Genomic DNA, 24766 nt, shown 5'->3' on the forward strand with positions numbered 1-24766 from the left:
AGGTTTGGCTTTCGGGGGGTGAGTGTGGGACGAGACTCTGCATAGAGTCAATTTTACATCCTCGTGTGCAAGACTGAGTCTGATTTGGTTTAAAGTGGTACATAGAGCGTACATGACCAGGGCATGTATGGGTGGATTCATTCCTGACGTGGAGGATAGATGTGAGCGTTACTCAAGGGGCTGGTGAACCACTCTCATATGTTTTGGTCCTGCCCTACGTTGGTTGAGTTCTGGGCTTCCTTCTTCTGAACAATGTCGGAAATATTGGGAGTTAAGTGGAGCCTTGCCCAATGGTTGCGATCCTTGGAGTGTCGGACTTGCCGGGGCTGCAGGAGGGAAAGAAGGCTGATGTCTTGGTCTCCTGATCTTTAAAAGGCTTCTCAAAACCTTGCTATCTGTCAATATAGCGACCGATGCCCAGCGCACGTCTCACCCTGGTCAATTTTTGACATCCAAGTCGCAATATAAGCTATCTTCTGCTGATCATGTTGACAGAGAGTCTTGTCAAGAGAGAAGTTGCCCCAAACACAGATCCAGAAAGGAGAGAAAGTGATTTGTTTCTATTTCGAGAGAGAGTGACAGACAGACAGACAGACAGATGGGCAGCAGCTGCTTCTGGGAAGGTTCGAGCCCGCAGTATGAAACTGTTTAAATCTTGCCAGAGTGAGGCACGGGGGCTGGGCCAGATCTGGGCTATAAGCAAATTAATTCTTTGCAGTCAAAGCCCATTATAACCTCTGTGATGTGTGAGGCAGGCTTCAGTGAGCACCGCCCCCCCCCCCACACATGGAGCCTTTGCCCATATGCAAGAACACATTACAGCTGGATGTGCTTACTCGGCTAACAGCAGTCAAGGGGAGGGAGACTGTCTGTTTGACATGTACTGCACTCTGCTCGGAGCCACAGGAATCTCTCTTCTCTACCAGGAAGCATTGGACTTTGAATGCATAGAAATTTAATTCAGATTCAGCTGCAGAATTGAGTCGCCGGTTATATGCTCCAGTTGATTTAAAAAACCATATCTGGGTCAAAGATACCTACTGCGGGGAAAAAAAAAGAGATATCGAACTGAGCTCACTGTATGAGAGGACTTTGCTGGATTTTGAAAGCAAAAGGGATTTTCTGTGTCTGCCGCACCAGGTGAGTCTGAATCTTCAAAGTGCCTGAAACAATACATGCTGTGTGACAAAGGCAATTCAATAGCAGGCATGACACGAAGGATTTCAGAGAGTTGGTATGTCGCCAAGGAAAGTTGCCGGTGGATAGGTAACCATGGAAACTGAATAGCAGCAAGGTGACCAAGGATATGGGAGAGTGGATAGGCAATGAAGGGAACTGTCTCAGCCTGCTGGGGAACCAAGGCTTTGGGAATGAGAGTGTGCGATGGTGGGCGCACAACGCCAGAGTGGCTATGTTTAGGACAGAGGGCAGCAGCTGTGAAGCCAAGAATACATGACAGTGGCTTTGTGACGGAGAATCCGTCAGGATATGAGACAATGTCAACACAAGTGAGGTGCACAGTGATGGCGCGATGATAGTTGCTATGTGACATGACAGTAACCAGGTGACAGTCGCTGAACGCAGAAGGATAGATGATGCGTGACTGATGAAGTGTGATAGAGCTTGGGTGAATGAGGATATGTGACAGTTGTTACCTGAGTATGTAATTAGTATGGTTACACTGTTACAGTGTCCCAAATCCGGCAGTCCAAAAATGGAGTTGTTTGAAAACCGGACTTCTTTAGAATCAGGCATGCCCATTGAGTTAAATAATTTGGCTCGGCACTGCATTGGTGCGATGCAGCGCCGGACTATTTATCTGCTTCATCACTTGCTTGCCTGTCTATTCCCACACTCCAAGCAACCCTTGACCCCCACTTGACCCAGATTGGCCAGAAGCGCCCACAGCCCGAACCGGCAAGATCCAAAATCCGGCACGGCCTCAGTCCTGAGGTTGCTGATTTTGAATGACAGTGCTGTAAGGCAGTGTTCTTCAAACATTTTTCCCCATTTTTACCAGCCGGCCAACCTTCGGGACCCACGCAGGCCGACCTTCGCGACCCATGCCGGCCAACCTTCGCGACCCACCATTTTCTCTCACATTGTTTGCTGCTGACAAAAATGGAGGAAATGGTTTGGCCCTCGTACAGGCTCCTCCAATGGAACCTGTTGGATGAAGGTGAAGCCTTCTGGTGTCGGAAAGTATGGAGTCTCCATCTGTCCAACGTTCCGCATTTTTTCCCTGTAAAATTTTATTAAACAAAAACCCCCCCTGAACTTGTAAAAATAAAAATAAAAATAAAATGAATAAACCCCCCCCCCCCCCGCCGAACTTGTAAAACAAAAAGCTGTGACCGTTTAGAAAAAAAAGTGGCCGCACTGCACATGCGCGCCGATGATTGAGCACGTATGCACAGTGCGGCCGCACTTTTTTACATGTTCGTGGCCATTTTGAGGGCCTTGTAGCCGGTGTTATTAACAGCCAGCTGTTGTGTGCAGATTTGCGCAATCGGGAGCGCCGTGACGGACGGCTCCACGACCCTCCCGACACCCACCTGTGACCCACCTGCGGGTCGCGCCCCCGAGTTTGACAATGCCTGCTGTAAAGGTCAACATTTTAGCTGTAGGCCAAAGGAGGCATTGGATGTATGATAGTGGATGAACAGGCAACAGCGAATGATAACAAAAATCCAGGAACACAGGTTCCAGTTGTCATCACCTTTTGAAAAGATATCCCACATTCAATGGCTAAACTGTGATATTCGATGGGAGGAAATTCAGTTTTATTAACATGTATTAACATGAAGATTGAATATATTTTTAAAAATTATAAACAGGTTCACCGCAGCAAGGGCACACGTAATGCCATGGTAACGATGATGTAGCATGCAAATAACTTTAATGAGGTATAATTTGTAATCTGACTGTGCTGGATAACAAGATGTCCCACTGGCTTTACATGCACTGCTCAAGCTTCAGAAAAATTCATATGGCTTAAACGTCTCAAAAATATTAACCCTTTGAAAGTAGCATCAACAATCTGCCCATTACAGGATTATCACTATAGATTAAAATTTAATATTTCCAAAAAGGCAATAGGTCTGATTCATGTGGTAACATTTTTAAATGTTTTCATGGAACATGGGTGTCACAGGCTCAGCCAGCATTTTTATTACTCATCTCTAATTGCCCCTTGAGAAAGAGTTGGTGAGCAGCCTTCCTGAACCGCTGCAGTCCCAGAGGTGTAGGTACAGCCACAGTGCTGTTCTGGAGGGAGTTCCAGGATTTTGATCCAGTGACAGTGAAGGGGTGATATATTTCCAAATCAAGCTGGTGTGTGGCTTGGAGAGGAACTAGCAGGTGGTGATGTTCCCATGCACCTGGTGCCCTTGTCCCTCTAGGTGGTAGAAGTCGTGGGTTTACAAATCCCGCTGTTGGAGGAGCCTTGGGAAGTTGCTGTCGTGCATCCTCTTGCTCCTCGCATTAAAGACCTGATCACCTCCCAGCTTCTGCTTGGAGTCTGACCTCTCTCCCCCAGCCACAACCTTTGTGGTGTATTAGGGTATTTGAGGTTGCTATATAAGTGCAGATTGTTTTTAGTTTGTGAATTACTAAAACTGCTCAGTCTTAGAATGCTTTATTTCTGAATGGTTTAATATTACAAAGAATCTGCCCCAGATAAGTCAGAACAGCAACTTTACTGCATATTTTTATTAACATTCTTCGTGAACAATTTTCAAAATGAACCTCCTTAAGGGTTACAGATATTATTTTGGGCCTCTTTAGAGCCAGCCCAGATTAACAGTGTCAATTTCTGAGTCTGTACATACACTCAACAGTATTTGAGTGTACATGTTTGAATGTATGTACTGAAAAAAAGCACATATAGATCTGTGTGTGTTTGTGTGTGGGTGTCAGAAGGGAAGTGAGTGGATTGTGGTGGGATCCATGAGCTATTGGAGTGCGGGACAATCTGCGTCACCTCATTACGAAGGGTTGATACTTGGAGCTCTGACCTGTACCTCCTTTGTGGTTGTGAAACCACGGGGCAGGATTCTCTGGCCTTCCAACTACGTCTTTCTCGGCGGCCGGAAGCAGCGCGCGGTTCGCTGCTGGCGGGATCCTCCGTTCCCACTGCTGCCAATGCGAATTCACATTGAAGCCACCCATGTCGCCGGGAAACCCGTGGGGGGGGGGGGGGGGGGGTGGGGGGGGGGGGGGGGTGCATCTATGGCGGGACCAGAGAATCCCGCTGCTAGCGAACGGCAGGAGAACTCCGGCCCATGTCTTCTCTAGTGCAAAAAGCTCTGGGCTGGATTCTTCCGCCCTGCCCACCCCAAGATCGCCAAGGGAGAGACGCGGACAGTGGAAAAGTCCACTGACCTCGGGCGGGATTCTCCAGTCGCTGGGCAGGCAATACCGGAGATTCCTGCCCTTTAGAACAAGGCAAATGAGAATTGGGATTGAAGGTTATAGAGGTATTAGCAACATATTATTTAGTTATTTTTCAGGTGAGATAAAGCTAGTAATTTGAGGGTGAGTTTTAAGATTTAATGCTCTTGGTAGAGAGTGTTCTATTTAATTGGGCGATTATTTAGAATTCAGATGAGGAGGTCAGTGTGCCCAATTTACGCCCCAATTGATTTTCCATTGGGTATTGTTGCCTTTTTTGCCTACTGTAAATATGGCAGTCAGTGAGGTTGCCCTCCTTTCTTTGGATACCTATATTATATTGCTCAGAGTCGCCAGGTATCAAATGATACCACCACAAGGTTCAACCGGCTATCGATCAAAGAGCCAAACACCAGTTAGTTAGTTCAAGATCAAGGGTACTTTATTTACACACACAATTAATCATGCAACATAGACACTACTAGTTAAACTACACCTATTAACTATGACAACCTGTACTTAACTTCAGGCACCCGGCTTAGGTCACAGGAACAGTGGCCGTTGTTCAGATCTGTATCTATCGGGTCTGTAGAAGTAACTACTGCTCAGCTGGGCTCATCCATCTGGTAGCGGGCGTTGAACTTGAACTTGCTTCTGGTGGTGCTGCAATTGGAGGAGGATGTTGCCAGAGCGCCAGGTCCAAGAGAGGCCAAACACGTGGTGGTCTCTCTTTTTATTCTTGGGGGTTTTTGCTCTCTTTTGGGTGGTCCTTCAGTTTGGACCCCACTAATTGGGTAATTCCTGATCACTGTGTTTGATTTGAACCAATAAAGGGGCGGGTGCCATGACGACTGGGCGTGTCCTAAGCGGTCATTGACCCTGTTGTTTACACTTCCTGAGTACAGGGAGTGGCGCCGAAATGTCCGGGATTGTATCGGTCGCTCAAGTATCAGTCCTTTGTCTGGTGGAGATGGGCCATCAAAATGCTAATCGGTTGGGGGTTTTGATACCATCTGGATTCCTCACTCGCAAATATACATTCAGGCTCTGAGCCTGCCTGAATCTCGCATTGTCCATTTTTCCCGTTATGCTTTGCGACCTTCCCTGTTCCTGGTTGTAAGTGGCCATCCCCAGATGGCTCCATTCCGTCCGCTTAATCCTCAACGCGAAGCGTGAAGGATCACACTATTGGATCTTCTCCTGTTCTCTGACATGCCGGGTACCCTCAATCAAGAAAAGGTTCCATCCTACTCTGTCCTATGATTCAAAATATTTAACTAAGTTTCCCTAATACAACACATATCTCTAAAAATCCTAAGGGGGGCTCTATAACATTCAAACATACATTTCAGTCTCTTTACACAAAAAGGGGGGGACCTCTAACTGTCTTTAACTAAACTACGCTCATGCTGATATCTAATAGCCAAAGAACTTATATTACAATACAAAATACACAATAGCAGCATCACATTCCTACTTATCACTAATGTCCATGTACAGAGAAAGTAACTTTATTAAAAAAACAACCACGGAATTTATCAGGGAGGAAGGGTTCAGAAAGAGTGTGGGGTTTGCTGGAGTCTGAGGAAAGTGGCTCTAAGTGTATATACTGGAGGGCGGGAGGCTCTCCTTCACCATTTCCGATGTCTCATTGTCTGGATGACAGTGCAAAGTATAGCTATAACCAATAGGGCTTCTACTGTGTATGAAAGGGAGGACCATTTTATGATATTATCACACCATGAGGGGCTATCAGTGGCTGTGTCTATGTGTGGTGGTGTCCGGGCTAGGGGTATCGTGTTGATGGTCATGTTGAGGGTCTGTGTGGTTGTTTAGGGTCTGAGGCTGTTTAGCACGGGGCTAAATTGCTGGCTTTGAACGCAGACCAAGCAGGCCAGCAGCACGGTTCGATTCCCGTGAATGTGGCTACTAGGGGCTTTTCACAGTAACTTCATTTGAAGCCTACTCGTGACAATAAGCAATTTTTCATTTTTTTCATTTTCGTGAGGGGTGTAGGGTCCGCTAATGTGCGCAACTGTATTGATCCAACGACGATCATGATGCAGATCATCAGGTTCGTCTTCATCTTGTCCGTATCTTTCTCTGTCTTCAGGTATATCCGTATCTACCTGTTGGTACAAGCATAATATCTGTTATTATCTTGTTGCTTAATATCTCGTTTGTCTGTCTGTTTCTCCTTAATCAATTTCCCATTTAGAATCGTCACCATATGTGACTCCCTCATTTAAAATTTTTTTAACAACCATTTGGGAGACAAGACATCCGAAAAAAAAATTCTGTCACAGTGCGAGCAATCTCGCAGCCTGTGTTTGATGGGCTGAGTGGGCGGACAATTTCTCCGTCCTCTGCAAACTTGTTTCAATCAACATGTAAATAGCAGGTGGGGAGATAGCAATCGAAGGGTCGCCGGAAAGGGGACAAAAGTTGTGGCAAAAGTGCATTCTTTAAACCACAGTTGTAAAAAGTACAGCAAAAGAGTTTCGAAAATAATTCTCAAAATGGGGTGCATATGAGCAAGAATGGGTGGAATCCGTGGGTAGGGCAGTGATCAGTGCCATTGCTCCACTACCCGAGCTTGGCTGACCAAATACGTAAGGGGGTCTTCAGGCAGGGCGGGGAACAGTGCCGTTACTCCATTGCCTGAGTGACCTTCCAAGAACGGTCATTGACCCTATTTATGCTTCCCGAGTACAGGGAGTGGCGCCGAAATGTGTGGGATTGTATCGGTTGCTCAAGTATCAGACCTTTATCTGGCGGAGATGGGCCATCAAAATGCTAATCAGTTGGGGGTTTCGATACCGTCTGGATTCCTCACTCGCAAATATACATTCAGGTTCTGAGCCTGCCTGAATCTCGCATTGTCCATTTTTCCCGTTATGCTTTGCGACCTTCCCTGTTCCTGGTTGTAAGTGGCCATCCCAGATGGCTACAGTATGCTGATCTCCTTTCCAAAAGCATGTTCCTCCTATGATGAAAGTAAGGGATCAGATTGTTGGCGCGGATCACAAGCCCATGATGAAATAGTCATGCATGGAATATCGACGGAGCAGGTTTGATTACACGCAATATTGATTGAGCTAATTTACCAAACCAGGTGAAATTGACACCTATCCTGACAGACCGAGAGATCAGAATTAGGTTCTGCATTCCTCCTGCTCAAAATGCCATCCTATCCTGAAGTGGGCTGAACACTGCGTCTGTGCCCGGGTGCAGTGCTAACCACTGCGCCACCTTGATCTTCACTTGGTCCCCCTTTGCTGACAGTTGTAATCGTCAATCCAATGAGAGACAGGTTTTATCACACATGAATCCACAAAGTGACATTGTGACAAGTTGTTTTTAGCCTTGGTGCCTACTGTCAAGGTGAATGTTGCCAAGCCGCAGTAGCCATTGCTCATTGTGGCATTGCACAGGCCATTTCCCCCTTTCACCAGCTAATAACTCCCCAGTCCTGATAGCCAATGTTTAGAGCCTTCATGTCAGGCTTGCAAGTATTCTTGAACCTGAACCTTGGGTGCTCCATTGGCTGCCTGGCTCTGGCTACCTCACCATGCAGAAGGCCCTTGGTAAAAGGCCTGTTGTAAAATTTCTCCCTCCAAAATTGTACCAGCACCGATTCCCAGGCAATAGTTACACCTACTCAATGTAGGACATTTGAAGCCAGAAGTACCAATATGTGAGGGCCCTTGAGAAGGTGCAGGGACAGCAAGGTGGCATAGCGGTTAGCACTGCTGCCTCACAGAGCTGAGGAACCAGGTTCGATACCTGCCCCGGGTCACTGTCCATGTGGAGTTTGCACATTCTCCCCATGTCTGTGTGGGTCTCACCCCCACAACCCAAAAAGACGTGCAAGGTTGGTGGATTGGCCAGGCTAAATTACCCCTTAATTGGAAACAAAAATGATTGGTTACTCTAAATTATAAAAAGAGATGGTCCCGGGGTGGGAAATATAGTTACAAGGTTAGGCTAGAGAAACCAGAGTTATTCTCATTAGAACAAAGGCAAGATTTGATAAAGGTGTACAAGTTTACAACATATTTGGATAAGGTAGACAAGGAAACAATTGTTCCTATTCGCTGATAGTCCAAGGACTAGGAGACACAGGTTTGAGGTTTTGCACAAGAGATACAGGGGAATGTGAGGACAAACATTTTTACACAGAGTGAGAATGATCCGGAACTTTCTGCTCACAAAGTGGTGGAAGCAGAGACAATCAACAATTTCAAAAGAAAACTGGATATGCGTTTAAAGGAAATAAGTGAGCAGGACTGCAGGGATAGAGCAGGTGAATGGGACTTATTGGATTGTTCCAGCATATATTTGATGGGCTGAATGGCCTCTTTCTGTGCCATTGTGACTATATGAATCCAAACTGGGTACAATTGAGGTGATGGACTCCTTTGTCACAATGGTCCACATTATTTACAATATACATCAATGATCTGCATGAATGAACCAAAAGTATTATTCAAGATTATTAATGACACAAAACCTGGTGGGAAGTTGAGTGGTGGGGAGGATTTTAAGAGTCTTCAGGGTGATTAAACAAGTTGAGTGAGTGGGCAAATACGTGGCAGATGCAGTATAACGTGGATAAAAGTGAAGTTATCCACTTTGGATGGAGAAACAGAATGACAGAGTATTATTTAAATGGTGATAGATTGGGAAATGTTGACAAACATAGGGACCTGGGTGTCCTTGTACACCAGTCACGGAAAGCAAGCATGCAGGTACAGCAAGCAGTTAGGAAGACAAATGGTATGTTGCTCTTCAGTGCAAGAGGACTTGGGTTCAGCTGCAAGGATGTCTAAGTGCAGCTATACAGGGTCTTGGTGAGACCACACCTGGAATATTGTGTGCAGTTTTGCTTTCCTTACCTAAGAAAGGATATACTTGTGTAGAGGGAGTGCAGCAAAGGTTCAGCAGACTGATACCTTGGGTGGCAGGATTGTCGTATGAGGAGAGATTGGGTCAACAGGGTCTGGCTTCACTGGAATTTAGAACAATAAGAGAGGATCTTATTGAAACATATAAAATTCTGACAGGGCCTGAAAGACTGGATGCGGGGATGTAGTTTCCCTTGACTGGGGGAGGGGGGAGGGGGGGGGGGGGGGGGGGTAGGACGTGTGGAATAAGGTGCCACAGTCTCAGGATACGGGGTAGGCCATTGAGGACTGAAATGAGGAGAGATTTCTTCAGTCAGAGGGTGGTGAATCTGTGGAATTCACTAATAATAATCGCTTATTGCCACAAGTAGGCTTCAATTAAGTTACTGTGAAAAGCCCCTAGTTGCCACATTCCGGCACCTGTTCGGGGAGGCCGGTACAGGAATTGAACGCCCTTGTTCTGCATTACAAGCCAGCTGTTTAGCCCACTGTGCTAAACCAGCTCCATAACCAGCCTCTACCACTGAAGGCTGTGGAGGCCAAATCACTGAATATATTTAAGAAGGAAATAAATTCATTTCTAGACTCTAAAGGTGCCAATGGGTATGTGGAGAGTGCAGGAGTATGGTATTGAGATAGAGGATCAGCCGTGATCATATTGAATGGCGGAGCAGGCTCGAAGGGCCGAATGGCCTCCTCCTGCTCCTATCTTCCACTTTTCTATGTTTCTATAATCTCTACACGACTGAATGCCTCCTTCTCCTCCTCTCAAATTAGAATATCAGTTTGATTAACTGCATGATCCACCGTCTCTTCCTCCCCTGGAATCTCAGCCGGACTTAATAACTCAGCACGATCTATAAGTTGGAAACTGTGGGTGAAATGAGTGTTTCTCAGTAAAAGCGTAAAATTGGGATGTTGCGCGCGATGTTTCAATCCTTTAGCAGAGTGAATATTACAGTGAATCAGCCTGGGAGTTGCATGGGCTCCTGCACCAGGGGCGGTTCAATGCTCACATTCAACTGTCTTGGTTAAGCTTTCAGTTAAGCCACCTGGATATGTGAGGTTTCCTCAGCCACCGTCCTGGGGCTGCCTGTCAGTTCAATGTCAGATATGGAGATTTCAGAATTACAACTTGTCTTGTGCTTTCTGGTGGGTGTGTTTGGGGGGGGGGGGGGGGGGGGGGGGGGTGCGTGGAGAGTGTCCCCTGAACGGGAGGTAAACAGTGGGAGATTGATGGCATAATAAAGCAGCCCAGCAAATTTGTAGCAAAACCAATCGGAACATGTTATCCAGTTGTCTGCAAGGTTGCCTGTTCCGAGCACTTTAATTGTAGGAACATTCAGGTGATGAAATCATAAATTGACACAGCAATAAGTAAATTGAAATGAAAGAGCTTGCCAAGATTGCTCATTTGTCTGAAGTGTGATGAGCAAGTTGCAGCAGGCACCTGCAAGAAAGATAGGGGAGAGGAGAGGAAAGGTGTGGGGAAGGAAGGAGGGTAGGGGAGAGGGGAGGGGAGGAGAGGTTATCAAAGCAGTTCCATTATCAGCAGATCAAGTTCTATCTTGCTTCCTCAGTGAAGCTAGTATGGGGAGTTTATATGTGCGCGTCAGAAAGGCTGATAAGAATCTGGTTGTTGAAAGCTTAACTTTCCATTCTACTTTCACCTTGATCACAGGGAATCTTTGTTTCCATGCACACAGGGTGAGATAGTCTGTCTTTGTACCTGTGAAATCTCACGTGGTTTCTAGCTGAGTGTAAGACTGATATAAATGGGAATGACCTTGCAACATTCACCTGTTATGACCACAGCGGTTTATCTCCAGACAGACACACAAATTGTTCAAGTATGATATTGTAAACCTTGGGTGTCTTAATACAATGGGAAGGATGGAATGGTGCAATTCAACCCGTCACACGAAGAGATCCTAGCTATTTCAATACCACCGATGGATGGATGGAAGGACGGACAGATGGATGGAGGGGCAGAGGGATGGATGGAGGGGCAGAGGGATGGAGGGATGGATAGACTGATGGATGGATGGACGGAGGGATGGAGGGATAGATGGATGGAGGGGAGGAGGGATGGAGGGATGGATAGACTGATGGATGGATGGACGGAGGGATGGAGGGATAGATGGATGGAGGGGAGGAGGGATGGAGGGATGGATAGACTGATGGATGGATGGACAGAGGGATGGAGGGATAGATGGATGGATGGAGGGGAGGAGGGATGGAGGGATGGATAGACTGATGGATGGATGGACGGAGGGATGGAGGGATAGATGGATGGATGGAGGGGAGGAGGGATGGACGGATGGATCATTGAAAAATCGTCATGGGAGCAGGTGACAAATTGTGAAGATGAGGATCAATTTTAAGGACCAACAACCCACACTAAAACCGGGTAGTCATTTTTCTGGTGTCCCTCACAGCCATTTAAAATAGGTGCTAGGTCCCCTCACAAATGTAAATGAGAGGCCTAACACTTGTTTTTAGCCCAACTCTAGGAAATTGGGTGTCACAGGCTGCCAACAAAGTATACATTTTTCTTAATATTTTAAAAGTGTTTGCTGTGAGGATTAGATGTCTGGATGGAGAAGCATGAAAACTACCCTGACTTTAGAGTTCTGTATGGGACCAGAGATCCTCAAGGACAAAATTATCTCATAAGTGTTCGGAAGTGCATATTGGTGCCCTTGGGTGTTCTTCCTACCAAAGTGTGGGTGTTTAAGGGGAGGATAACTCTCTGCAATAATATTAGTGGGTGCCTGTAGTGATGCAGCTCATCACCGCTTCCAGCTTCAAACATCTGTGGGAGTCCGGGTCTGGACCTCTGGGTGGGCACCACTTTCAGCTTATTTCGTCCAGCGTACCTGCCCACTACTCTTTTGCCCAGGGTAGGTTAAGCAACCCTTGGCTTGGGAGTGCCGTCCCCTGACCAAATCAGAAGTGGTTGACCTTGCTGTGGGTGGATTCCGCCTGCTACACCAGGATGCTCAAAGCTGGTGGAGGAGGCTTGAATCTGGCATGTCTAGTTGTTGGACGTTCACCAGCCACTCAGTGAATTTCGACATATGACTGCAGGCTACACTCCCCTCCCACACCTCCACCCCTACAATGTAAAAGAGAGAGAGAAAGATTTGCATTTATTTATTGCCTTTCACAACCCATGGACGTCCCAAAGTGCTTTGCAAACAATTACGTCCTTGTGTTAAGGTGGTCACATTGTTGTAATGTAGAAGTTTTATTCTTAGTGCATGCATACTTGGGGCTGGTTTAGCACAGTGGGCTAAATAGCTGGTTTGCAATGCAGAACGATGCAGGCAGCACGGGTTCAATTCCTGTAACGGCCTCCCCGAACAGGCGACGGAATGTGGCGACTAGGGGCTTTTTACAGTAACTTCATTGAAGCCACTTGTGACAATAAGCGATTATTATTACTCTGACTTAACCACGGGCAATATGGATGATTGCCCAGTAAAATGTAAACTCCCTGTGTGATATACTGCCTCATCTGAGCTGCTTCCCTGTGGCAATGATGTTACTCTCAAAACAAACAGAACTGCAGTAAGTTTGATTTCCATTTTGAAACGCGTCCAGCTGATGTTTATTTTAACAGGAAAATGATTCTGAGAGGCACAGACAAGTCAGGACAACGCTGCGAGTTGAAATGATCACACTTTGCTGCCACTGCTGCAAGATACAACCGCTCAGCTTAATCTATTTACTGTGATGACTGACATCCCAGCGAAATGTTTCTCACATGGCAGATGGTGCTGGTGCCGAATATATTGAAGCCATTTCCAATCAAGGATAATAGAGCTGCTAGGGAATGAGGACTCTCCATTACTTTAGAAATGACCCTGAGAATGAGGAGATTTGAACAGACAGATGGTGTCCTTCCCCCGGGTGTTTTGTAGTTGAAAAACATCACATATAATGAAGTGCTTTCCCACATCAGGCCAGTGTGTGGAATTCTTTCTGGAAGATTTGAAGAGTTGTGGAAAATTTGGTGATGGGGGTTATTAAGTCAATACATCCACCCTGTGTACTGAGAACAGGAATGCAAATGAATGGTCAAATCAACTAGCATAGTCCTCGGTTCACATTCTTTTAAAAAATCATTTTGGATTAAAGGGGATTCCAATTAAACTTTTATTCCCTGTTTTCGTCCTCCTCCAATGCTAGGGTCCAGTTCTGCAGGCTTCAGCAGTCCTGGGGGCTGGTTTAGCACATGGCTAAATAGCTGGCTTTTAAAGCAGACCAAGGCAGGCCAGCAGCACAGTTCAATTCCCATACCAACCTCCCTGAACAGGCGCCGGAATGTGGCGACTAGGGGCTTTTGGGGGATGGTTTAGCACAAGGCTGAATTGCAGGCTTTGAAAGCAGGCCAGCAGCACGGTTCAATTCCCGTACCAGCCTCCTCGAACAGGCGCCGGAATGTGGTGACTAGGGGCTTTTCACAGTAACTTCATTTGAAGCCTACTTGTGACAATAAGTGATTTTCATTTTTGGGGCTGTTTAGCATAGGGCTAAATCGCTGGCTTTTAAAGCAGACCAAGGCAGGCTAGCAGCACGGTTCAATTCCCGTACCAGCCTCCCTGAACAGGCGCTGGAATGTTGCGACGAGGGGCTTTTCACAGTAACTTCATTTGAAGCCTACTTGTGACAATAAGCGATTTTCATTTCATTTCCTCAAGGCAACTTTCCCAAGTGTGAATCTCAGAGGGAGAGGGGGGAGGGGGGGGGGGGCTTTCAGCCACAAAGACTGCTCTGTCCTCACCTGATGTCCATGAGCACGGACACCTAGGCTGCCCAATTATATTAACCACACCAGTGCTCAGCTTCATCAAGCTCAGCACAAACTAGGGTTCAAATCTGGAACATTCTGAATGGTTCAATACTAGAATGTATTTACCCATTGAATCACTGAGCCGGGGAGACACGATCTAATCCATAGTTAAACCACAGAGTTAAAACCATTTAGAATTGAGGCTTGGGTTTTGTAACAGTGCACAAACCCATTAGGAACTTGTCCCTCTCTGTACTATTTGACCACTGAGAGAAAATTCCATCATCCAGAATCCAGCATCAGTTCCTTTTGAAATTCCTTGGTAAATGAAGCAATCCATGTCTGCTTGCAGCAAGACTTGGCCAACACTCAAGCTTGGTATAATTACTGGGAAGTGTTAGTCATACAAATGCAAGGCAATCTTCACCTCCAACAAGCGAGCCTAACTACCTCCGCTTGAGATCCATTGGCAAGATGGCGCCGCTGCTGTTCCTCAGGATAGTGTTCTTGGGCACTTCAGCTGCTTCATCAATGACATTGCTTCCATCACAAGGTCAGGGGTGGGGGTGCTTGCTGATGATTGCACCGTGATCAGTTCCACTGATACTTAAACTCCTCAGATACTGAAACAGTCAGTACCCACAGGCAGCAACATTGAGGTTTGGGCTGATTAATGACATTCGCACTACACCAGTGCCAGTCAATGATCACCTCCAAAAAGAGAGAACCCAACAATCTCCCCTTGACATTCAACTGCATTATAATTGCTGAATGCCCCACCATCGATCCCAGGGGTTACCATCGACCAGAAACTGACCAGCCATATAAATACTGTGGCTGGCCAGAGGCTGGGTATTTTGTGGTGATTGATTATTCTTCTGATTCCCCAAGGCCCTTCCCAATGGCCCTTCCCAACACCACAGCAAGGTGGATGAGTGCAGCTCCACCAGCACTCAAGAGGTTTGACATCATCCAGGACAATGCAGCCTGCTTGATCAGCATTTCACCTACTGCTTTAAACATTCACTCTCTCCACCACTGACACAACATGGCTGTCATGTAGCCATCTAGAAGATGCACTGGAGTGAGGCATCAAAGCTTCTTTGACAGCACCCTCCAAACATGTGACCTCAACCACCTAGAAGGACAAGGAAAGCAACTATCATCGGATCATCAGCACTTGCAAGATCCCCTTCATGTCACACAATACCCTGACATTGAACTATATCACCGTTCTTCACTGTCATTGTACCAAGATCATGGAACTCCCTTCTTAACAACACCGTGCTTGTACTTTTATCACATGACGGCAGCTGTGCAGGAAGGCAGCTCACCACCAACTCAACGGCGACTGAGGGTGGGCAATAAATGTTGGCCTTGCCAGCTACATCTCATGGTTGAATAAATAAAATTAAAAATCTTGTGTCGAGAATACTGTCAATGAAACTCTGGTAGGAATTGCTTGTAAGTAGCTCAGTATAGTTTTCCCAACATCTTTCATTGTGAAAATATTAAACGCCCATTATTAAAAAGGTGGTAGCAAGACATTTAGAAAATCATAATACATGCAGGCAGAGTCAACATGGTTTTGTGAGGAAAGGAAAATAGTAGTTGGCAAATTTATTTGAGTTCTTTGAGGAGGTAACAAACAGGCTGAATAAAGGGAACCAGTGGATGTGTCTTTGGATTTCTAAACAGCATTTGTCAAGAGCAACATACACAAGATATGCATAAGAGCATATATTAGGTGATATATTAATGGGGATGAAGGACTGACTAACGCACAGGAAACAGATAAATGGATAATTTTAAAGTTGGCAAACTGTATCAAGCAGAGTGCTACATGGGTCACTTCTGGGATGGCATCTATTTACAACTTTATTAATGCCTTGGATGAAGGGACCAACTTTATTGCAACCAAATTTGCTGGTGATAAGAAGATGGGTAGGGAAGCAAATTGTGAGGAGGATACAGAGAGTGAAAGTTTATGGCTCCGCCCCCACTTTGGGATCATCCGGTCCCAATGAAGTCAATGGACTTTTGGCTGGACTGCCAAATCTCCCGGGACTGGAAAATTCTGACCAAAGAGCCTGCAAAGAGGTATGGGACATATATAGAGGTTAAGTGAGTGGGCAAAATTTGGACGATGGAGTATAATGTGGGAAAATATCAGGTTGCAGACTTTGGCAGGATATTATTTAAATAGGAACAGACCTCAGAATGCTGCGGTACAGAGGGATCTGGGTGTCCTTGTCCATGAATTACAAATAGTCAGCAAGCTGATACAGAAAACAATTAGGAAGGCAAATGGAATATTGGTCTTCATTGCAAGGGGATGGAGGGAAGTCTCACTACATCCAGACAAGGCTTTGCTGAGATCTCATCTTACTGCTGTGTGCAGTTATGGTCACCTTACTGAAGGAGGCACTTACTTGCATTGGAAATAGTTCAGAGAAGATTCACTCGGCTAATTCCTGAGATGATGGGGTTGTCATCTGTGGAACGGCTGAGCAGGTTGTACCTGTATCCATTGGAGTTTAGAGGAATGGGAGGTGTTTGTATTGAAACATATAAGATTCTGAGTGGGGGAATCTAGGTCATGGGGGAACAGTTTCAGAATAAGGGGTTTTCCACTTAAGAAAGTGATGTGCAGGAATTTCTTCTCTCATAGGCCGGTGAGTGTTTGGAATTGTCTCCCCCAACCAACCCTGGAGGCTGGGTTAGACAGATATTTGATTGACGAGGGATTCAAGGGTTCTGGGCGACAGGCAGGAAAGTGGAATTAGGGCCGCATCAAATCAGCAATGATTTTATTGGCTGATGATGGGCGGCACGGTAGCACAGTGGTTAGCAATGTTGCTCTTCACAGCGCCAGGGTCCCAGGTTCAATTCCCGGCTTGGATCACTGTCTGTGCAGAGTCTGCACATTCTCCCCGTGTCTGCGTGGGTTTCCTCTGGGCGCTCCGGTTTCCTCCCACAAGCCCCGAAAGACGTGCCTGTTCGGTAATTTGGACATTCTGAATTCTCCCTCAGTATACCCGAACAGGCACCGGAGTGTGGCAACTAGGGGCTTTTCACAGTAACTTCATTGCAGTGTTAATGTAAGCCTACTTGTGACAATAATAAAAGATTATTAAGATTATTATGGAGCAGGTTCGATGGGCCAAATGGCCAAGGCCTATTGCTTATGTTCCTAAGATTAGTTTGCTTCTCACTTGGTCTCCACTTGGTGCTGTTTTCCATTGGAGACAAAAGGAAGACAAGAAAGGATGTGGTTCTAATTCAAGTTCAAAAGTAACCTCTTAAGAAAACCACAATATCATTTAATTTTAACAGTTCGAAAAGATAAGAAAAAAAACTGCCCACTATAAGATAAATGTTCAACACAAGGACAGAAAACTCCTAAGCCAGCAGCTGGCATTCTGAGAGCTTTTGGCACCCGTGGCTCAGTTGTTCGCTCATGTAGCCTGTTGACAGCTTGTGATACAATCAGTCATGAAGAGATTCAGTCAGATTCATTGCTGTTTAATTATTTTTAATTGTTTTATTATAGTGTAGCTGCTGATTCTAAGCCTTCCCATTAACTAACATTGAAGATAGGAACGTCAAGGAAACCCATTATTAAGGGTAACTCAAAAAGGGTTTCTCCCAGAGGAATGAACCCTGTTTGGAATAGCCTCAGTAGAAATTTTGATTACTGGCTTTGCTAAAAACACCGGTGCTTTCGGTTCTCTTGTGTGAACATTTGAGTGGCAGCAACAAGCGGTGACTTGTCTGAACTTTGGCTTGAGGAGATGTTCCCAGTAATGGTGCTTGTTTTTCAATCCCAACAGCGTCGCCAATACTGTTGCTAATATTAATGATATTGGTGAACCACAAGCCTTCCCTTATATCGATCAAATGACCACGCAACCAGTTAATTAGTTCAAAAGATGGTTTATTTACATACACAAGAGTTACCTCGACATGCAAACACAATATCTACAAGTTAAACTACACCTATCAGTTACCATCAGGGCGACCGGCACTGTGCAAATGGATAAGGCCTTTATATCTGGATTTCAGTTGGCTGGTTCGAAGAAAGTGGCTCTGTCTCTGCTGGGCTCATCCGTCAAGTAACGATCGTTGGTCTTGAACTTGGCTGGCTGTTCCTGCTACAGTTGGGCTGGCACAGGCCGGATCCAAAAGAGACAGAACACATGGCTGTGCTCTCTTTTATCCCTTTGGGATTTCACGCTTTTTGGGGCGGTCCTTAACCTTGGACCCAATATTCGACAGGACTCTGATCACTGTCTTCGATTTTGGCCAATAAAGGGGCGGGTGCCTTGGTAGCTGGGCGGGTCCTTAGCGGTCATTGACCTTTGCAGTTGTGCTTTCTGAGTAAGGGGAGTGGCGCCGATCAGTCTGTGGCTGTACCGGTTTCTTGACTGGAGTTCTATTGTCTTGGGAAAATGGGCCTAAAAATGCAAACGAGCAGGGGGTTTCGATCAGGTCTAGCTACCTGTGTTTCAAATACACATAGGCTCTGTATCTGTCTGAGTCCTGGGTTGGCCATAATTCCCATGGTCTTTTGCAGGTGGCCATCTTAGATCAGGCATTGTCAAACTCTGGGGTGCGACCCACGGGTGGGTCACGGACGGGTGTCGGGAGGATCGCGGAGCTGTCCGTTGCGGCGATCCCGACCGCGCAAATCTGCGCGCAACAGCCGCAGCAGCCGGCTGCTAAACACGCTGGGTGCCTTCAAAGTGGCCGCGCACATATAAAAATAATGCGGCCGCACTGTGCATGCGTGCCAGATCATCAGTGCACGTGCGCAAAACTATGCGCATGCGCACCGATGATCGGGCATGCGTGCGCAGTACGGCCGCTTTTTTAAAAAATCGGTCTCAGCTTTTTGTTTTACCAGTTTGGGGATGGGGGTTTATTCATTTATTTTATTCATTTAATTTTTATTTTTTTCATTTATTTTATTCATTTAATTTTTCTTTTTCTATTACAAGTTCGGGGGTGGTTTATTTGATAAAATTTTCCCGGAAAAAAATGTAGAACTTTGGACAGATGGAGACTCCATACTTTCCGACACCGGAAGGCTTCACCTTCATCCAACAGGTTCCATTGGAGGAGCGTGTACGAGGACCAAAGGGACCCAAAACGATTTCCTCCATTTTTGTCAGCAGCAAACAAGGCAAGAGAAAATGGTGCGTCACAGAGGTCGGCCGTTATGGGTCACGAAGGTCAGCCGGCGCGGGTTGTGAAGGTCGGCCGGGTTGGGTCCCGAAGGTTGGCCAGTTGGTAAAAATGGGTCCCCGGAAAAAAAGTTTGAAGAACACTGGGCGGAATTCCCCGACCCCCCGCAGGGTCGGGGAATCGCCCGGGGCTGGCGTAAATCCCACGATGCCCACGATGGGCCGAAGTCCTGCCGCTGTCAGGCCTCTCCCGCCGACGTGGTTTAAACCACCTCTGGTGGTGGCGGGATTGGCGGCGGGAGCGGGCCCCCGGAGGGGGCGCGGAGCGATCGGACCCCGGGGGGTGCCCCCATGGTGGCCTGGCCCGCGATCGGGGTTCACCGATTGGCGGGCGGGCCTGTGCCGTGGGGGCACTCTTTTTCTTCCGCCGCCGCCATGGCGGAGGCGGAGGAGACCCCCTCCACCGTGGATGCGCCGGTGGTGACGTCAGCGGCCGCTGACGCACCAGCGCATGCGCGGACTCACGCCAACCGGCAAAGGCCTTTCGGCCAGTACCGATGCCGATCACCAAAGGCCGTTGCCGCCAGTTTTGGCACCAGTGGGCGGAGCGGGAGCCACTCTGGTGCGGGCCTAGCCCCTAAAGGTGCGGAGAATTCTGCACCTTTAGGGGGGAGGCCCGACGCCGGAGTGGTTCGCGCCACTCCGCTACGCCGGGACCCCCCGCCCTGCTGGGTAGGGGAGAATTTCACCCATTGTCTTAGATGACTACAGTAAATTCTCAGCTTTACGCTAATTTATAACTTGTGCACAGACCAGTGGATTTTTTGTTGTTGTGTGAAATGCCATATCGCAATTACTGAGATGCTCTTCGGACTCGCCGCCATGATTGATGTTCTCTCAGCAACTCTCTGGCCTTACTTTTGAAAGATGAGAAACATTGCTGAAATGATACTATGAATGATAACAATAACGTTAATATTCAGTAACGGGTATGAAGGAACAGTTTTTATCTCAGCTGGCTGTCAGGACACCGATGGAATTGGGTGGAACCTTGGTTTTAAACCCTGCCCAAATCTATTCACGATTGGCGGAATATGAAGAGTAAGATCAAGCAGACTATAAAACTAGCATTGCATCCAACCCATCAATTCCTCAACAAGAAGCTTAGGTTAAAATTGCCCCCATTGTGTCAACATATAATAATAATCTTTATTAATGTCACAAGTAGACTTACTGCAATGAAGTTACTGTGAAAATCCCCAAGTCGCCACATTCTGGCGCCTGTTCGGGTACACGGAGGGAGAATTCAGAATGTCCAATTCACCTAACAAACACGTCTTTCGGGACTTGTGGGAGGAAACCGCAGGAAACCCATGCAGACATGGGGAGAACGTGCAGACTTTTCACAGACAGGAACCCAAGCTAGGAATCGAACCTGGGTCCCTGCCGCTGTGAAGCAATGGTGCTAACCACTGTGCTACTGTGCCGCTCTTGTATATAGACATTGGGGGATCAATGGGTATGATATTTGGCATTGCTGGCCACATAAAATCATCTCTGGGAGTTACAGTTTGAAACCCAAGGTTTAGATCTTTGGTATTGTGTTCAACACTTTCCCTTTTCTAGGCTGCAAATGTCAAATATCCACAAAGTTACTCCAGACATCACCCTAAATAAAGTAGGTCATCAAAAACCTTAGTCCCAAAGATCTAGAATTAGTTTGAGATGAATATAGCTGAGGGAAGGGGTGAAAGGTCAGACCTCGATCCACTTTCTTCATAATTTCACTGAAACCTAGGCTTTGGCAGCCTTGAGTCATGTATAAAATATAGGTTATTGCTAATCAGCCCAGATATCAGGGATTGATATTTATTAGTTCTTGTGAAAATACCTTATGGAAAAGCAACATTTTTCTCTGAAGTATTTAGGCTGCCATAGCCCTGGGTATTGTCCATTCAATTAATCATACTTGCCGTTCATTGAAAGCCCACAATGCCATCAAATCACGGATTTGTTTCAAATTCAGTTTTGGAACAGAAATGTTGCCTAATAATATGTGACAGCGGTTAGATGGACAACCCACGACACAGGAACTCAACCCTTTTTTTGGTTGCAAAAATATACTTTATTTGTAAAATATCCGAAATAACATTACAAACATTTCAAAATGGGCATCACAGAAATTGCAATGATATTCAAGTTTTGTGTATAGATCGTGGGCGGGATTCTCCAATAATGGGGCTATGTCCCCACGCTGGCGTGAAAACTGGTGGCAACCACTCCAGCGTCAATGGCCCCCGGAAGTGAGGAATTCTAGGGGGGTAGGTTGATGCCGGAGTGGTTGGCGCCGGTCGGTGCGAGTTCGCGCATGCGCAGAACAGCCGGCGTATTTCCGCGCATACGCAGAACGGGCGGCGTATTTCCGCACATGTGCAGAACGGCCGATGTATTTCCACGCATGCACGGGGGTTCCCTTTTCCGCGCCAGCCCCTGGCAATATGGCGGAGCCCTACAGGGGCCTGCTGTGGAGGAAAGAAGGCCCCCACAGAACCAACCCGCCCACCGATCGGTAGGCCCCGATCGCGTGCCAGGCCAACGTGGCCCCCCGGGGTAGGACCCCCCCCTCCCACAGGACGGCCCCCCACACACATTACCTGCCAGGTCCCGGCGTGTGTGAGGTGAGTAATTCACGCCGGCGATACTGGGAGAAATTTGTCAGCCACTCGGCCAATTGGGGACCGGAGAATAACGGGGGGGGGGGGGGCCGCCGAGAAACGGCACCGGAGAATAGGGAAACCGGCGTCAGGGCAGCGGGGTGAGATTCGCGCCTCCCCACGGGGATTCTCCGATCCCGCACAGGGTCGGAGAATCCCGGCCCATGTTGCACTCCAAGGGAACTCAACCCTTACCTAAAGACAAAACTATGCAGGACTAACCCTGTGTCTAGCGCAGTGAATATTACAACCTGCACTGATATGGCGCCCAATCATATGATCTGCCAGCATGACACTATGTAGGAAACCGAGCTGGGTTGGCATGGTTTCACCTGCCTTGGAAGGGGTTTTCTATTGAGGTTTTTGGGCGAATCTAGACATAAGAACTGAAAAAGTAATTGGGTTGTATTTTCTTTTAGGTTAGGTGTCCACCGTGTTGACCAGGTTACAGGTGGTGATGGTTCATGTGTTGAGCTGAAAGATGATCAGGCAGGTGTGAGATGCAAAATTATTTGACTTTTTGCCTGGTGCGTAATGGTGATGTGTTTTTCGTATTTGATGATGCAAATGACCAGTTTGATGTAACTCTCTCCGGAGGTGATAGAAATGTACAAAACTATATACTGTATTTATGAGGCTTTGCTTCGCAGGTCTCAGTCTCCTCTTTGTACGCTGCATATTTGTATACATATACTCCGTATATTGTATTGTCGGAGGAATAGGACCGCGTGGCCCAATTTGTGAGCATTAATGGACTGCACTCCAAGCGCACCTGAGAAATGTCCCACTCAAAATTGAACTGAGCCATTTTTCAGGCATCTCTGGGGCCTACATAAAACAATGATAAAACAATACATTCGAACCCTTTTATACATAAATGGACCATCCTTAGACCTGATGTAATCAGCAAATTCGTATCAGAAATGCTTTCCTTCTCAGAAACAGAATATAAGATTAAAGGAGTACAAAGTTCACCAGCCTCACAGTCAAGAAAGCTTTTCCCCACAGGATAATTAACATGTGATACTTGCTCCGAGAAAAAGGTGTTTTATTTGTATTTGTTCATGGAATATGGACATTGTATGTTGGGCCAGCCAATCCCTAATTGCTCTTTGAACGGAGTGACTTGCTAGGCCGTTTCAGAGAGCAGTTAAGAGTCAACCACATTGCTGTGGGTCTGGAGTCACATGTAGACCAGACCAGGTAAGGACGACAGATTTCCTTCCTTAAAGGACATTGTAACCTCCTCAGCCCCAGCCACGTCTGTACTCCTCGAATTCTGGCCTCTTGTGCATTCCCAATTTTAAATGCTCCACCATTGGCTCAGGCTGATTAGGCCCGAAGTCCTGGAATTGCCTCCCTAAACTGCTCCATTATGCTATCTCTTCCCCCTTCTTCAAAATGCTCCTTAAATTGTATGGCATGGAAAGTTCGTCTTGATAATGGTAACCACAAAACTATCGGCAATTGTTGTAAAAACCCATGGTTCACTAATGGCCTTTCGGGAAGGAAATCTGCCATCCTTACGCGGTCTGGCCTACATGTGACTCCAGATCTACGGCAACGTGACTGACTCTTAACTCTTAACTGTCCTTTGAAATGGCCTGGTAAGACAATTATTTCAAGGGCAATTAGCAATGGACAACAAAGCTGGCCTTGCCAATGATGCTCACATACCATAAAAATAATTTTTAAAACCTACCACTTTGACCAAACTTTTGGTCACTTGCCCTAACATCTCCTTATGTGGTTCAGTGTCAAATTTTGTTCAATAACTTCAAGTGACCTGGGGCATTTTACTGTATTCAAGGTGTCATACGATTAAACTGTTGTTGTTGCATAGCTACTTTACACTGAATGTGTACAGGTAATGCTCAGGTACAGAACCTGTGCCGTGTTGTGATTGCAGTTTGGAACATATCACCTTAGATTTTGAGTATCAGGACACAGAATCCAGTCCTTATTTCCTGTATGACCTTAAGGAATGACTCATTTTGCGCTCTTTGCTCCACTTTTACAAGGCTCAAAGCCCAGACTTGATGTGCTGAATTTTTTTTTTTTTTTAAATTTAGATTACTCAATTATTTTTTTCCAATTAAGGGGCAATTTAGCGTGGCCAATCCACTTACTCTGCACATTTTTTTGGGTTGTGGGGGCGAAACCCACGCAGACACGGGGAGAATGTGCAAACTCCACACAGACAGTGACCCAGAGCCGGGATCGAACCTGGGACCTCAGCGCCGTGAGGCGGTTGTGCTAACCACTAGGCCACCGTGCTGCCCGTTGATGTGCTGAATGGCCTCCTTCTGCGCTGTAGGGATTCTATGGTAGCACTCTGTCCTTCAGGTTTTGTGGTTCCAGGTCTGAGACCTACTCAAGAGATTTGAGCACAATAATATAGGCTGACACTCCAGTGAGGCACCTATATCAGCCAATCTGGTCATTTATTTCATTGCTGTTTGTGAGATTTTACTCTACGCAAATAAACAACCTAATTTCCTGCTTTACAATATCCCCAACACTTCTAAAGTACTTTACTGACTTGAAAGTATTTGGGAAAGTATCTTGAGATTGTGAAATTCACTTTGAAACTGCAAGTTCTTATTTCTTCACGACGCCTGCAGCTGGTTTTGATCTAGAATGTTCCAGAAGATGAAAATGAAATGAAATGAAAATCACTTATTGCCACAAGTAGGCTTCAAATTAAGTTACTGTGAAAAGCCCCTAGTCGCCACATTCCGGCGCCTGTTCTGGGAGGCTGGTACGGGA

The 24766-nt window shown here is 46.5% G+C and overlaps 1 protein-coding gene across 1 annotated transcript in view; it reads left to right on the forward strand.

Annotated features, from left to right (window-relative positions):
• The first annotated feature begins 741 nt into the window (after positions 1-741).
• LOC119973894 (flocculation protein FLO11) overlaps positions 742-24766 on the forward strand; it is a 144356-nt gene continuing 120331 nt past the window's right edge. Inside the window, exon 1 of the mRNA XM_038812479.1 lies at positions 742-1140. The gene's annotated coding sequence lies outside the window, so the exon portion shown is untranslated. The remainder of the gene's footprint in view (positions 1141-24766) is intronic.

This window comes from Scyliorhinus canicula, chromosome 11 (genome assembly GCF_902713615.1).
Source record: "Scyliorhinus canicula chromosome 11, sScyCan1.1, whole genome shotgun sequence".
Classification (NCBI taxonomy): domain Eukaryota; kingdom Metazoa; phylum Chordata; class Chondrichthyes; order Carcharhiniformes; family Scyliorhinidae; genus Scyliorhinus; species Scyliorhinus canicula.